Raw genomic sequence first — 15,132 nt, forward strand, 5'->3', positions numbered from 1 at the left:
CTTCCTGCCCCAGTTCAGAGTTACTTTGAGTGGCGAGTGATCCAACAGAGTTTTAGCTAGATATTCTATCCCGCTGGCGATTGTGCAGATTTCCTGGGTGCCCCACAGTATGTCTATCCTGGTGTGTACCTTATGTGGTATTGAGTAGAATGAGTATTCCCTTTGTAATGAGTGTTTCACGCGCCATATGTCGTGTAGACCCATATCGCTAGCCCACGCATGTAGTGGGCGTCTGGTGTATCTATTGGCTGTTGTTTGTGCGGGGGGTTTGACCTGTCCAGCGCCGGGTCCGGTATACAATTGAAGTCCCCGCCCCATATGGCGGATGCTTCAGGATTCACCAATAATGCTGGGGTGACTGTACCCAGAAATTCAGATGACGCGTTGTTGGGGGCATATATCCCTATTAGTGATAATTGTCTGCCGTCAAGTCGATCCTCCACTACCACATACCTGCCTCCCTGATCTATCATGTGCGATGTTTGGAGGAATGGGATGCCCCCTGCTATCCATATAAGGACCCCTCTCGCGAAGGTTGAGTAGGATGTGCCTATTATCTGTCCCCCCCCCATTTGCTCTGCAGTTCTTGCAGGTCGGGGTCTCGTAGGTGAGTCTCTTGTAGGATTGCGATGTGTATACCCTGGCGCCTGAGACGTGCGTGCACCCAGGACCTTTTACTTGGTGTCCCCAGTCCCCTGACATTCTAGGTGACTATTTCATATTTATGCGTGATGTGGACTGCGGATTGAGCCATGTTTTGTTTTGCGAGGGAGCATATGGCACTCTGCCACCGGTTGAGACCCGGCCGACTCCCTCCTACCCCAGCACGTCTGCGGTCAACCCCATCATTCTCGGCAATGTTCCCTGTGTTATGGACGGACCTGTAGTGTACAAACTATCTAATACCCCCCTTCCCACCCCAACTGGATCCCTTCCCCAACTACGAACTTGTAACAAACTGCGCACCTCACTGGAGTGTGAGCAAAGCTGTATCCATGTGGATGTCTGTGGGGGAGCAATTTTACCAACCGGATGCGGCTCGTTATGGGGCTCACATCCTTCCGCAGACCTAGTCTGAAGATGATTTGGGGCGCTCCCGGGGTGAGCTGTTCCCTCCCCCCGCATGTCATTGCCGCCAGCAGTGTGCAGTCTGGGTGTGGGAACAGTTTTCAAGAAAAAAGATACATAGGTTCAGAGGTGGTAGCCACCCACATCCAGTGGCGCATGCAGTGTCCCGCTCTGCTCCTCAGTTGTGGCGGCCAAATCCGGCGGGGGGGTGGCTCAGCGATAGTCTGTCAGAGTGCATCTGCGGTTCTGGGGGTAAACTCTGGACCTTTTAGCACATCTGTTAATGTAGAGTCCGAGCTGATCGAGTCTGACTCCGAGCCTTCCTCGGGGCGCGACCTGAGAGCCTCAAAGGAGTGCTGTGTCAGCAGGGGGGTTTCTTTCAGGACCTTGGCTCTTTCTTCTGCAGCCTGTTTTTCCGTGGGTTGTCCCCTGGTGCGCCTCTTAGTGCATTTCCGCGGAGAGGATACTAACCAGTCCTCGTCAGTGCCATCCGCTTCTTGGGGGCGAGCGAGCCCCTTGCCGTGGATCCACGTCCAGGCATCCTCCAGAGAGGTGAACACGTGGGTGTGTTCATCTGTTGACACTCTTAGTTTGGCAGGGAATAGTAATACGTACTTTATGTCATGCTCACGAAGGCGCTTCTTTATTTTGACGTAGGAGTTGCGTTGTTTTTGTACCTCTTGAGTGAAGTCTTGGTAGGCGCTGACAACTGAGTCCTCGTATCTGAATGGGCCTTTGTTGCGGAACTGCTGCAGTATAGCATTGCGATCTCTGAAGTTCAGGAACCTGGCTATTAGCGGTCTTGGAGGTTGGCCCAGAGCCGGGGGACGTCCCGGGATCCTGTGCGCTCTTTCTACAGAGAAGAACTTTGATGGGGCCCCATTCAGTACTTCTTTGGTTAGCCAGTGTTCCAGCAAGAGTTCTGAGTTTTGATCCAGTGATTTTTCAGGGAATCCCAGGAACCGTATGTTGTTGCGGCGGGATCTGCCCTCCGTCTCCTCCGCTCTTCTCAACAGTGTCTTTACTTCTGCGTCTAGGTGGAGAATTTGTTTTTGGTTGTCCGCTACCATGGGGGTCAGTTCACTTAGCACCTCTTCCGTTGACTTCACTCTTTCGGATAATTTGCGATGGTCTACTCTGAGTAGATTCAGATCTTGCGATACCGCGTCTATCTTGTTCTCCAGTGAGGATTTAGTGTCCATAATTGCCTGCAGCACTTTCTCGAATTGTGGGGAATGGGCCTGGAGTGTGCTTTCCAGTGACTGTAGGGTTGGTATAAGTTGTTGGTCGCCGCGTGCTGGTCCGTGTGTGCTTCGGTCTTGGCTTTTCGCTGATTTGGACTTCCCAGCCATTTTGCCTGATTTTTAAACGTCCTTCGGGTAGTTGTACTGCACCACCGGGTGCAAACCGGGTGGATGGTTTTGCTGGTGGCGCACCCGCGCCTCGTTGTTTGTGTCTCCTCGTCTCACGCGCACCCACGCGGTCGCCTGCGTTCTCCGAGCAGGCCGGGCGGAGGCAGCGCGCCCCCGCGGGGCAACGCCGATGGGCACTCCACTTTCTGGAGTGTCGGCCCTCCTGATGATCTCCAAGATGGGTTTTAGCCAGGGCGGACCGGATCCCCCTACCACTGGGCCCGCCGATCAGCGTGGGCAGAAAGGAGGGGGGAGCCAAACCCACGTTGCGTTTGCCGGTTCCCCCGCCGACAACAGGCTCCAAGCGCTGGATCCTCTGGTAAAGTGGGGGGTACGTCCTCCCTGTGTGCGTGTGCTGGTCAAGCTCTGGGTGCTTGTGGCATCACCGCCGCGGCCGGGCGCTCTCACGGTGAAGCGGCGCCACGCGCCTTAATCCAGTTCTAGGCCCGTTCCAGTCGCTTGCGTGCCCCACGGGCTATAATGGCGAGTGCTTCTTGCGGCCCCCAGGTCCTCTCTGAAGGCGCGCCTCACACACAGATGTTGAGGGGGCCCGGGCAACGGGGCCGCGGCGTCCGCTCCCCCCCACCTGAGCGGGGGGAACAATGGTGAGGAGGGGGGGAGGAGGGAGCGAGGGGGGAGCAGGGCCCAAGTCTAGGCCCACCTCCCCTCAATGCGAGCCCCTCCCACCGCCACGCACCCACCGTGCAGCAGGTCCCGTGGGTCGGGCCTCCGCCCTGGCAAAGATGGCGGCCGCAGCTCCTCCGAGGCTTCCGAGTCTCTGGCGGCCGCGTCCCGCGTCAGCACAGCTTCAGTCGGCTCCGCTGGAGGGGGGCTGGATTCCGCGGAGCAGATCCCGTCTCCGCATTCTGGTAAGGCACCACAGGAGCGCCCTGCGATTATTTGTTGGCGAGCCCGAGACGGAGCGCTTTACAAAGCGTCCTTCCCAGCTGCCCTCTTGGCTTCTCCCCCCTGATTAATGTAGCAATACATCAAATTGAGGGTTATGCACTGTGTATTAGCTTTATTAATCGTGGGCCTTAAATTAGCAGAGGTCTTGGCCTATTTGCACAGCCTCAAGTCAAGCTGTATTTCTAAACCGATTAATAAAATGTTTGCTTAGAGAATTAAATTGTAATATTCCACTGTGCTGTTCAATTGTGCCCGTAGCTAAATGTCTTTCTCATGAGAATCGCTTACTAGAAGATGCTGTTCTTGCTAAATGTAACAAAATAGGTGTAATATATGTAAGACTGACTTTCTCAGGAGGAGAACAATGAAGACACTGACTGGAATATAAGCTGCAACAATATTGTTACCTGATGAGCTGGATGATGAGGACATTACAAGTGAAACCAATCAGCGACATGTGAACCGAGTATTAGTAGAAATTATAGATTTAAAGTTTTAATTTTATTGAACAAAGTGTGAACATGCGATCTCTTGACCAATAGGAATAGGAATAGGAATAGCTTTAGGAAATTTAACTCAGCTGGACTGCACTGAGAAAAAGTCGCCATTGCGCTTTTGCCTTTTATCACTGCTGTTACTTTCTTGAGAGTCTTGAGAGGAGACATGCTTAACTTTACTGCTTAAAGTCTTTGAGTTTTCTGAACTTTGATGCTGAATCCTGATGCCTTGCTGACTTAACTGATGTCCTGATGACGAAGACCATCTTAGCTTGTCAATCCATTTGAGAGGTATATTACTGATGTGTTTCTTAAGACTGTTTGCTTTTTCTTTCTAGGAACCAACCACACTATTTTGATAGAGCCATAGTTAGATGTTTTCCAAATGTGTGTTTACTAAATTGTTTTGCATGAAGCCCAACATGCTGATGCTAATCTGGTGTTATTTAAGGGATCCTTACTAATGAAAGTCTGTCATAGGGAACAACGTTTGATGTCTTTTCTTTGCTGAATCTAAATGTATGTGATATCGTTTGCGCAATTGTTCTTGTTATTACTTTGCACTGTAACTTTAGAATGTGTAGTGATTCAGGCTTGAATCTGATTACACTTCTTTTGTCACTTTAGACAGGCAGTGTTGTTTCTGTATGTTTATCATTTGATTTTGAGATTATTTTACGTGACATTAGCATTGTTAGTATAGGGAAATAAATATTCTAATCTTTACTAAAAGGTGTGGTTATTCATGATTGAAAGGTCATGGTGTGTGATAATTATCGACTCCAATTGATTACTAATGCTATTGATTATCATTGATTATTGATGTTATTGATTTGATATTGATTATTGATCTGCACATAATGGATCTATGGTGGGAACATCTTAAATGCGAGTCAAAAGGTTCATCAACCTATTCGTGTCCCCTTGTAAGTTTACTCATTAGGGTCAGACGCACTAACAGTGACGCCAGCACCAATACCGCAGCCTGCTCCTGCTCCGTGGACATTGCTGCACGCAACAGCCGTGGCCTGAAACGCAAGTCTGACTTTGCCACAATACCGCTGACATTACGCAGGGTCATCACAACACTACAAAGTCAACACATCACGTCTTGGTCGACTGGATTCATCGATACCAACGGGTCACAAGGGACTGACGCATCGCCACCAATGCTGCACCATCTCCCCTCGCAACCGGACGGAACTGATGCCTTGCCTCCACCTGCCTTGCAGTGCAGAACTGACACCACATCTTCCCAGATGCCATGAGGGACTGACGCCGCACCGGCCCCAGCGATGCCTCATCTCTCCGACTCCCCGCGACGTCTTTGCGTCCTCGTTTTCAAAAGGTACTGTACCTGGTGGTCTGAGCAACTCCAAGACTGGCCTCTGTGGCGTTTATTGGGAATGACTCCGTCACAATGCTGTGATAGCCCCAGTTGGAGCTATTGTGTTTCTAAGCACTTTAGTGGGATTTAGTCTTTAAAAATTCATAACTGCTTCTGTACATTGGATTTTCATCATTTTAACATTATTTTAGTCAGATAAATATGATCGATTTTTCTAAACCTGTGTGGTGTATTTTTGTGGTGTTTTCACTGTATTACTGTATGATTTATTGCACAAGTACTTCACACCTTGCCTTATAAGTTTAGGGGAACAGGGTCAAGACTGATTTGCATATGGCTGGGTCCAAACTGGAATGGCATGGCAAGCAAAAAAACTGATGAATTGAACCCAGATCTGTGGCTGGGGGTGAATGTTTGATTTGTCCATCATCTGTTGCTTTTGCATTTGTCGCCCCAAGTAGGAAGGGTATGCCCAGACGTGGGCCCGTGCTTGCGATGCCACCAGATTCACGCTAGCCTGGCTGATGAAGGGTGATACTCTGAAACCTGTCCCAGGATGCTTGTTTCTGTTCCAGGGAAGATCTGGCCTGGCAGTTCGGGCTGGACTGTTCCCGCGAGGAACAGGGTCAAGACTAATTTGCATGTGGCTGGGTCCAAACTGGAATGTCATGGCAAGCAAAAAAACGATGGATTAAACCCAGATCTGTGACTGGGGGGAATGCTTGATTTGCTCTGCATTCCATCCATCATCTGTTGTTTTTGCATGTGTTGCCCCAAGTGGGAAGGGTATGCCCAGACGTGGGTCCCATGCTTGCGATGCCATCAGATTCAAGCTAGCCTGGCTGATGAAGGGTGATACCCTGAAACCGGTCCCAAGATGCTTGTTTCTGGTCCAGGGAAGACCTGGCCTGGCAGTTCGGGCTGGACTGTTCCCATGGGGAACAGGGTCAAGACTGATTTGCATATGGCTGGATCCAAACTGGAATGGCGTGGCAAGCAAAAAAACTGATGGATTAAACCCAGATTTGAGACTGGGGGTGAATGCTTGATTTGCTCTGCATTCCATCCATCATCTGTTGTTTTTGCAATTATAAGTTAAGCCTGACTACTCAGTCCCAAGCTACCAGAGGGTGGGCACAGGATAAATTGGATTGGGTTGTGACTTATCCTGAGTAGGATTGTGGTCCCTACTTGGACAAGGGTGTATATCTCTGCCAATTAGAGACCCCATTTCTAACATTGGTGGTCAGCAGTGAGGATAGGGCTTGTGTTTATGCAGTGCCATACAATGGCTATGTGAAAACTACCTCCCCACAGTTAAAGGTCAATTTGATTTGTTTTCTTTTTCTGCAAACTTTTCATGCTTGACATTCTTTAATCAATCCTATAAATTATGTCTCTGGCTGGGTCAACAGATGGAGCAGCGGAGTTTGACCTGGCTAAGCTAGAGGGATACACAGTTAACCAGCCGAAGGGCTTTTGCAAAGGGATGGGGGTACCGACCCATAGAGATTCCAAGAAGGAGGAGTACCAAAAGGGGCTGAGGGCCTGGGCAGAAGCCTGCTCACAAGAGCATGATGAGTTGGGGGAGCAAGTGGATGGCCCCTCGGAGGAGCTGCTAACAGCAGTAGGGGGTGACACCCCTGGATTTGTTCCTCCTGCAAAAGCAGGAAGCAGTGTCTACAGTTATGGCCTGACCACAGAGGAAAGGAGGGAGGAGAGAGAATTCCAGCTGTAGTTGGAAAGGTTAAAAATAGAGGCAGAGGAGAGGAATGCTGAGGATGAAAGAGCCTTAGCAGAGAATAAACTTATCTTGCCTCATGAACTGAGTCTGAAAGTGCTGGAGCTCAAGTCTAGGCAGTCTGAATCCAGCAGTGAGGGTGACAGCATACATACATGACCTGCTGGTGACAAGAAGGTTTGTATACCCAAAGATTTGGTGCCCAGTTGTGTGGTGGGAGATGACATGGACAACTGGTTTTCTGCTTATGAAGTTGCACCAAGGGCACATGGGGTTCCTGAAGAGCACTGGGTGGGGGGGAGGGGGCGGCCGGCGGGCCTGTGGAAACACGTGCCAGCACTTGGGAGGGGCACAAATCTAACATTAGAAGTTGGGGACCAGACCAAGTACACTCCTATGAAAGCCATTTTGCTTGCCAAATTTGGACTGACCCCTGAGAGGTATTTCCAAAGATTCAGGGACAGTAGCAAGCTCCTCAACCAAACCTGGATAGCCTTTATTTATTTTTCAAGTAAGGCACTGAATGGCGGGGTGCAGGGCAGCAAAGTCAGTGATTATGTTGGATTGTACAATCTAATCCTGAGAGAGCATATGCTCAGTATTCTCTTTACAGAGTTGCGCCAGCACCTAGTTGACAGTAAGCTGACTGATCACAGGAAGCTTATTGAGGAGGCGGATCTCTTGGCCAGCACTAGTGTGTCCAAAAAGGTATCTGGGGGACAACCACAAAGGTGGTCAGGGTCCCCAACAGAGGAAAGATAGGAGAAAAATAAGGAGTTCTCTAAAGGCCCCCAAAATAAGTCCCAAGGGAATAGTGGTAGGCCGTCCCAGTCTAATCCTAAGAAGAAAGGGTTATTTGATCATAAAACAGGGAGGCTTGTACCCCAATATGCAAAGTGCTCCAAGTATGGTCACTCTAAGGGTGATTCCAAATGTCAACAGAGTACATACCTACTATTGGGCAGACACCTGGGTTGGCTAGACATTCCCACATTGGAGGTTAATGGGGTTCCTGAGGAGGAGGCCCCCTGAGCCAACCAGGGAGGACATTGCCGCCATAGGTGACCCACCTGAGCTTGCTGGCTGGCAAGTTGAGGGTGGGCCCACCAGGGAGGAATTTTGCAAAGCGCAGAAGGAGTGTTCCAATCTTGAGGGCTTGAGGCAACAGGCCTCAGTCCCTGCAGCAGGGGAAGCCCCTGGGGAACACCTAATTTACTGGGAGAATGATCTCCTATATAGTACGCATACGGTTCCAGGTACTGGGGCAGCATGTGTACTGGTGGTCCCTAAGTGTTACCAGACCTTCCTACTGGGTTTGCTCATGACATACCCCTAACATGACATTTAGGGCAAGACAAGACCTTTGCCAGGCTTGTCACCCACGTTTATGGGCCCTGAATGAGGACAGTCTTAAATACATTCTCAGGTCCTGTCCCACCGCCAGGCCAGTGGGAAGTCAGGGAAAAAGCTGAAGGCACCCCTGATCCCACTTCCTGTCGTTGGCACCCCCTTTGAAAGGGTGGGCAGCAACGTAATTGGTTCATTGGATCCCAAGACAGCCCTAGGCAGCAGGTTCATCCTGCTCTTGGTGGACCATGTGACCCGCTACCCAGAGGCAATCCCTCTGAGGACAGTGACTGCACCGGTGGTGACCAGAACCTTGATGGGGATCTCTACCTGTGTGGGGTTCCCCAAAGAGATAGTATCTGACAAAGGCACTAACTTCATGTCTGCGTACATGAAGTCCATGTGGGATGCATGTGGTGTAACCTACTGGTTCACCACACCGTATCACCCTCAGTCCAATGTCTAGTTTAGAGGTTCAACTAGACCTTGAAGGGCATGATTGCAGGCTTACCTGAGGCCATGAGGCAAAAGTGGAACATCCTCTTGCCATGCCTTCTCTTTGCCTACAGAGAGGTGCCCCAAAAGGGAGTAGGATTTAGTCCCTTTGAGCTTCTCTATGGCTACCCTGTCAGGGAGCACTTAAGCATTGTCAAGGAGGGGTGGGAGAAAGCTCCCAGGAACCCCCCCCACCCCCAGGATGAGGTCAGCTACATGTTGGCCCTCCACAACCAGATGCACCGCTTCTGGAAGAAGGCCAAACGCAACCTTGAGGCCAGTCAAGAGGTAATGAAACACTAGTATGACTAGAAGGCCACTCTGGTGAAGTTTCAATCTGGAGACAAAGTATGGGCCATGGAACCAGTAGAACCCAGAGCTCACTGGGATTGCTGGACTGGCCCATATGAGATAAAGGAGCATAAGGGGAAGGCCACCTGTTTGGTAGACCCCCAGACCACTAGGAACCCCCTAAGGCTGCTCATGTAAACAGACTGAAGCCTCACTGTGAGAGGTCCGAAGTCAGCATGCTCTTTGTGACAGATGAGGGTGTGGAGGAGGAGAGTGAACCTCTCCCTTACCTCCTCTCTGCATAGGAAAAGGATGTGTCAATGGAGGGTGTCAACCTCTCTGACTCCCTGACCCTAGATGAGCAAGGTGACTGTTACCAGTTACTGAAGCAGTTTTCCTCCCTGTTTTCCCTCACCCCTGGACTCACACACCTGTGCGTCCATGATATTGACACAGGAGACAGTACCCCAGTAAAGAACAAAAATTACAGTTTGTCAAACAGGGTGAAGGCCAGCATCAAGGATGAAGTTGCCAAGACGGTAGCTTTAGGGGTGATTGAAACCTCTAGCAGTCCCTGGGCCAGCCCAGTGGCATTGGTTCCAAAGGCTGTCCCACCGGGCACCAAACCAGAACTTCAGTTTTTTGTGGACTACTGAGGTCTCAATTCTGTCACAAAGACTGACGCACACCCCATCCCCAGAGCTGATGAGCTCATTGACATACTAGGAAATTCCTCAGTACCTTTGATTTAACATCAGGGTACTGGCAGATCGTCTTGACTGAGGGGGCAAAAGAGAGGTCTGCGTTTTCAATCCCTGAGGGACATTACCAGTTCCGGGTGATGCCCTTTGGCGTGAAGAATGCCCCTGCTACCTTCCAACGGTTAGTTAACAGGGTTCTGGCTGATGAAGGGACATTCTGTGCTGCCTACTTAGATGACATTGCCATCTACAGTGCCAGATGGGAGGAACACCTGCTCCACCTCCAAGATTTGCTCCAGGCCCTGCAACAGGACAGTACTGACAATCAAGGCCTGTAAGTGCCAGATTGTGCACGGTTCCGTGGTATACTTGGGATACCTAGTGGGTGGTGGTAAGGTCCAGCCCCTCCAGGCAAAGGTTGAAACAATCATGGCCTGGCAACCACCTAGAACTCAAAGTAAAGTGAGGACCTTCCTAGGCCTCACTGGTTACTACTGCAGATTTGTTAAGGGATATGGTACCATGGTGGCCCCTTTAACTGAAATGACTTTCAAAAACCAGCCCAGAATGGTGATCTGGACAGAGGCTTGTCAGAAAGTCTTTAATTCTCTCAAGGCAGTCATGTACACAGCACCTGTGCCCAGGGACCCTGCTTACTCCAAGGAATTCATAGTGCAGACAGACGCTTCAGAGCATGGCTTAGGGGCAGTCTTAGCACAGCTGAATGAGGAGGGCCTAGACCAACCAGTAGCCTTAATTAGCAGGAGGTTACTTCCACTGAAACAGAGGTGGAGTGACATTGAAAGAGAAACATTTGCTGTGTTCTGGGCACTGAAGAAGCTGAGACCTTACCTGTTTGAGACTCACTTCCAGGTTTAGACAGACCACAGGCCCCTCAAATAGCTCATGCAGATAAGGGGTGAAAACCCTAAACTTTGAAGGTGGCCCAACTCCCTAAAGGGAATGGACTTTTGGGTGGAGCATCGCCCGGGGACTGATCACACCAATGCTGATGGTCTCTCCAGATTCTTCTGCCTGAGTGATGAGAGCTCCCAAGAGGTTGGGTAGCTCTCTCACATTTTAGCTGAGTGGGACACATGTTAGACCTGACAGCCTTAGGGTGGTCATCCCCCAATGTTTTGCCTGCCTTCTTCCACTTTTCTGACACTGTTTTTGCTGGTTTTAGGCCCCTGCTGCCAGTGCTAAAGTGCATATGCTCTCACCTTTAAACATAGTAGCATTGGTTCCTACCCAATTGGCATATTTAATTTACCTGTAAGCCCCTAGTAAAGTGCACTACCTATGCCAAGGACTTGTAAATTAAATGCTCCCAGAGGTCCTGCAGCACTGGTTGTGCCACCCACATAAGTAGCCCCTTTACCATGTCTCAGGCTTATGTGTGCTGTTTCACTGCCATTTTGACTTGGCATTTAAAACTATTTGCCAAGTCTTAAACTCCCCTTTTTCTCCACATAAGTTACCCCTATGGTAGGCCCCAGGTAACCCATAGGGCAGGATGCTATGTAGGTAAAAGGCATGACATGTACTTATGAGTTTTACATGTCCTGGTAGTGAAAGACTCCTAAATTCATTTTCCACTAATGTGAGGCCTGCTCCTCTCGTAGATTAGCACTAGGTCTGCCCCCATCTACTCTTAAGTGGTAGATTCAGATCTGGAAGGAGTAGCCATGTCTTGTTTGGTATTGCCAGACTGGTAATAGAAAATCCTCCTTACTGGTGAAGTTGGATTATATACTGCTATTTTAGAAATGACACTTTTAGACAATGACATTTCTCTGCACTTACTGCAATCAGTGCCTTATAGCCTGTCTCCAATCCACGTCTGGTCTGTGCTGGTTGACAGCTTCCTTTGTGCTTTCCACCCAGACAACCATAAACACAGGACACTCAATCACATCTGCATTCATTTGCATACTGAATGGGTCTTCCTGGGCAGGAAGGGTGGAGGGGCTCACACTTACATTTCAAAGGCCAGTGGTCTGCCCTCACACAAAGGACTGATAACTTCCCACAGGGATCCTGGCAGACAGGACTGGGCTGAAGGGGGAACTTGTGCACTTCAAACCCGCTTTTTGAAGTTTCCCCCACTTAAAATGCATTTTGGGGTATGTAAACTGGGACTCTCACTCCACCAAATCAGACATTTCTGGATCTACACCTGAACTCTGTTAGAGGAGCTGTCTGGCTGTCCAAAGGACTCATCTGGACTGCTTTGCTGAGAAGGACTGCTGCTCTGCTGTTGCCCTACTGGCCTCTGACTTTTGTCTGGAAGTGCTCTTCAAGGGCTTGGATTGAGCGTTCCTCCTGTTTTGATGTTTCAGAGACAGCAAGGACTTCACCAACTAGCTTTTACATAATTTTCCGACTTCACCGACGCCAGGAATAACTTCAGCGATGCCAGCACGGACGCCGCAGCCTGCTCCGGCTCTGTGAATATCGCTGCATGCAACGACCATGATCTGCAACAGAAGTCCAATATTGCCGCAACACTGCTGGTGTCACGCAGGGTGAGCGCAACACTGCAAATTCGACACATCACGTCTTGACCGACTGGATCCATCGACCCTGCTGGGTCGCAAGGGACAGGCGCATCACCACCGACGCCACACCAGCTCCCCCTGCAACTGGATGGAACTGATGCCTCGCCTCCAACTGCCTCGCAGTGCAGAACTGATGCCTCATCTCCCCGGACTCCGTAAGGGACTGACCCCGCACGGGCTCCAGCGACACCTCATCTATCCGACTCCATGCAATGTCTTTGCTTCCTCGTTTACAAAAGTATCTGTACCTGGGGGTTCATGAAACTCCGTGACCGGCGTCTGTTGCGTATGGTTATTGGGAACGACTGCCAACAATGCCATGTTAGCTCCAGTTGGAGCTATTGTGTTTCTATGTGCTTAGTCGATGTAATCTTTAAAAATGTATAACTCTGTGGTGTATTTCTGTGGTGTTTTCACTGTGTTACTGTATGAGTTATTGCACAAATACTTTACACATTGCCTTCTAAGTTAAGGCTGACTGCACAGTGCCAGGCTACCAGAGGGTGTACACAGGATAATTTGGATTGTGTTATGACTTACCCTGACTAGGATTGTGGTCCCTACTGGGACAAGGGTGTATACCTGTGCCAACTATAGATCCCATTTCTAATATCAAACTTCGCTATGAGTGAAGGCGTTCTGCTCTTTCACTAGGAACACATCCACATACAAAGTCGTTTTCTTCAGTGCCAGAGAGTACTATGGCAATACGTTCTTTTGATACCAAAACAGAATTTTGCTTTTTGCCAATGATTTTTTAATTGATGAGAACCTGTTAGCTTCCTCAACAATATTACGGGTCTTCAAAAACTACCACAAAACAAGCATTGAAAAAGCCAAAAGGCTGATAGCCAATGGTCAAGCTTTATGAGATATTTCCTGTCTCTTTTCTGCGGATTCCTTGGCTGGCGCAGAATACCTCTGCCAGACAGACTCAGGTATCGGGTAAAGGGGACTCGTTTCTGTCCATCTCCAAGCAGTGCACTGCTATTCTGTAAATCAAAAGCTTAAAATCGCCTGCAGACCAAGCAATCAGAAACATTAATCCCTTATATACTTGCTTTCTGCATCCTTCAGCCAAAATCCTACTATAATTTGTTAAATGCAAAAATTGCCAGAGTGCTTTTTTTATCCTGAAGAATGTGAGGGCCTAAATGAGTGACCCCTCTCTTTTGTTCTCCTTGTCATCCTAACGGCTCTTCCTATCAATACATGTTAGAAGCAGGATTTAATTATTTTTGCCTCTCTTGCGCTCTGTGTCTAGTATTTTTCATATGCCTCTCAAAACTCTTGATTGCATGGCCCTTCCCCACAGCAAGAGTCGTGTTCTGATTTCCCATGGGCCGGATCCAGCTATAATAATATCGCTTCCTATTGTCAAAAGGTGTTTGTGTGCGCCTCGGTCCTGTTTTTTATCAATGCAGATTCGTTTCATGCTTTCAAAGCAATCAACTTAGGTTGACACAGCTTAACATCTTGATAGCCTCCAAATCCAGATGGACGAGGAGGACCGCCCTACTTTCTGCTTCTCAGATCAGATGAGTTTTCACAAACCAATGACTCTTGTCTCTTTCCTCATTAACTCTCATTCATTAGCTTCTTCTGCTACTGCTGTTGCTGCTAGCGCTAAGAGGTCAATATTTGTAAATGTGGTCTCTACAAGCACTGTGCTGTGTCTTTCTGTTGTATTAGAGGGAAGGTGGCCCGGCCATCCCAAGAATCAAAAAGGGCAGAAGTGAGGGGCGGTCATTCGATTATTTTATATCCAGGATCTGAAACTCTCTCCCCACTGACTTAAGGGTTAGCAGCCACCCAGGAGCTTCTGTCCTGCTAGCTGTAACCTGCCCAATCCGGAGTACAGTGTGTGTTTGTGTAGCTTCCCTGTCTGAGACACCCTTAAAAATTAGGGTCAAATGGTAGCCAGAACTCAAAACAGAGCATCTCAGAGCTCATTTTTCACTTCGGAGAGGCAGCCCTGAAACTGGCCGGGTAGGACAGATGAGCCAGTATTGCAATGAAAAAAGACACTGCCAGTCTACACATCTACGCAGACTGGACACGCACTTTTCTTAAGACTTTACTTAAAAGAAACAATTGCAAAGCCAATAGCTCTTGCCGTTGGGCCCTATTGGCTTTGTTCATGCTTTTTAGCCATGCTGCACAGCATCACGGATGCTGAAAAGTATGGTTGAAGTACAAGCATTGTCAAAATCAGTAGGTCTCGGCAATCCAAGACATATTGGCGTTGTCAATGTCTTTTAGCCATGCTAAATAGTAGCATGGCTATGATATTACTGTAGTGAATTCTATCAACTGTCCAGATGACGTATTTTTACTGAATTCTGTATTCTCCAATATTTACGGTAATATAGTGAATTCGAAATCTTCATTAAAAAATATTTTAAAAGGATGTACTATAAAGTGGTAATGTGCTTGTGAAGTTGTAGTTTAAATTTCAAAATATTGCTTCATTATGAAATTCCTTCAAACGTAAGGTTGTTTTAAAATTGATCTAAACTAGAATCTCAATTTCAAATTAAAAAAGGAACAGGATAACAGAATATGTAATTCAATGAAAATAGTGCAGATAGCCTGGTAGGGTACTATAATGATGCTCAAAACACATGTGCACCACCACCGGAAAAATAAGACTAAAAGCACATAGGGCTGAGTACTTTTGTACCGTGAATTACAAAAGCAAACTCAGCAGTCACGGCTTGCTGCACTCTAAAGGGGCAGGGCGGCACGTGGATGTGAGGACA

This window comes from Pleurodeles waltl, chromosome 3_1, assembly GCF_031143425.1.
Source record: "Pleurodeles waltl isolate 20211129_DDA chromosome 3_1, aPleWal1.hap1.20221129, whole genome shotgun sequence".
Lineage (NCBI taxonomy): Eukaryota > Metazoa > Chordata > Amphibia > Caudata > Salamandridae > Pleurodeles > Pleurodeles waltl.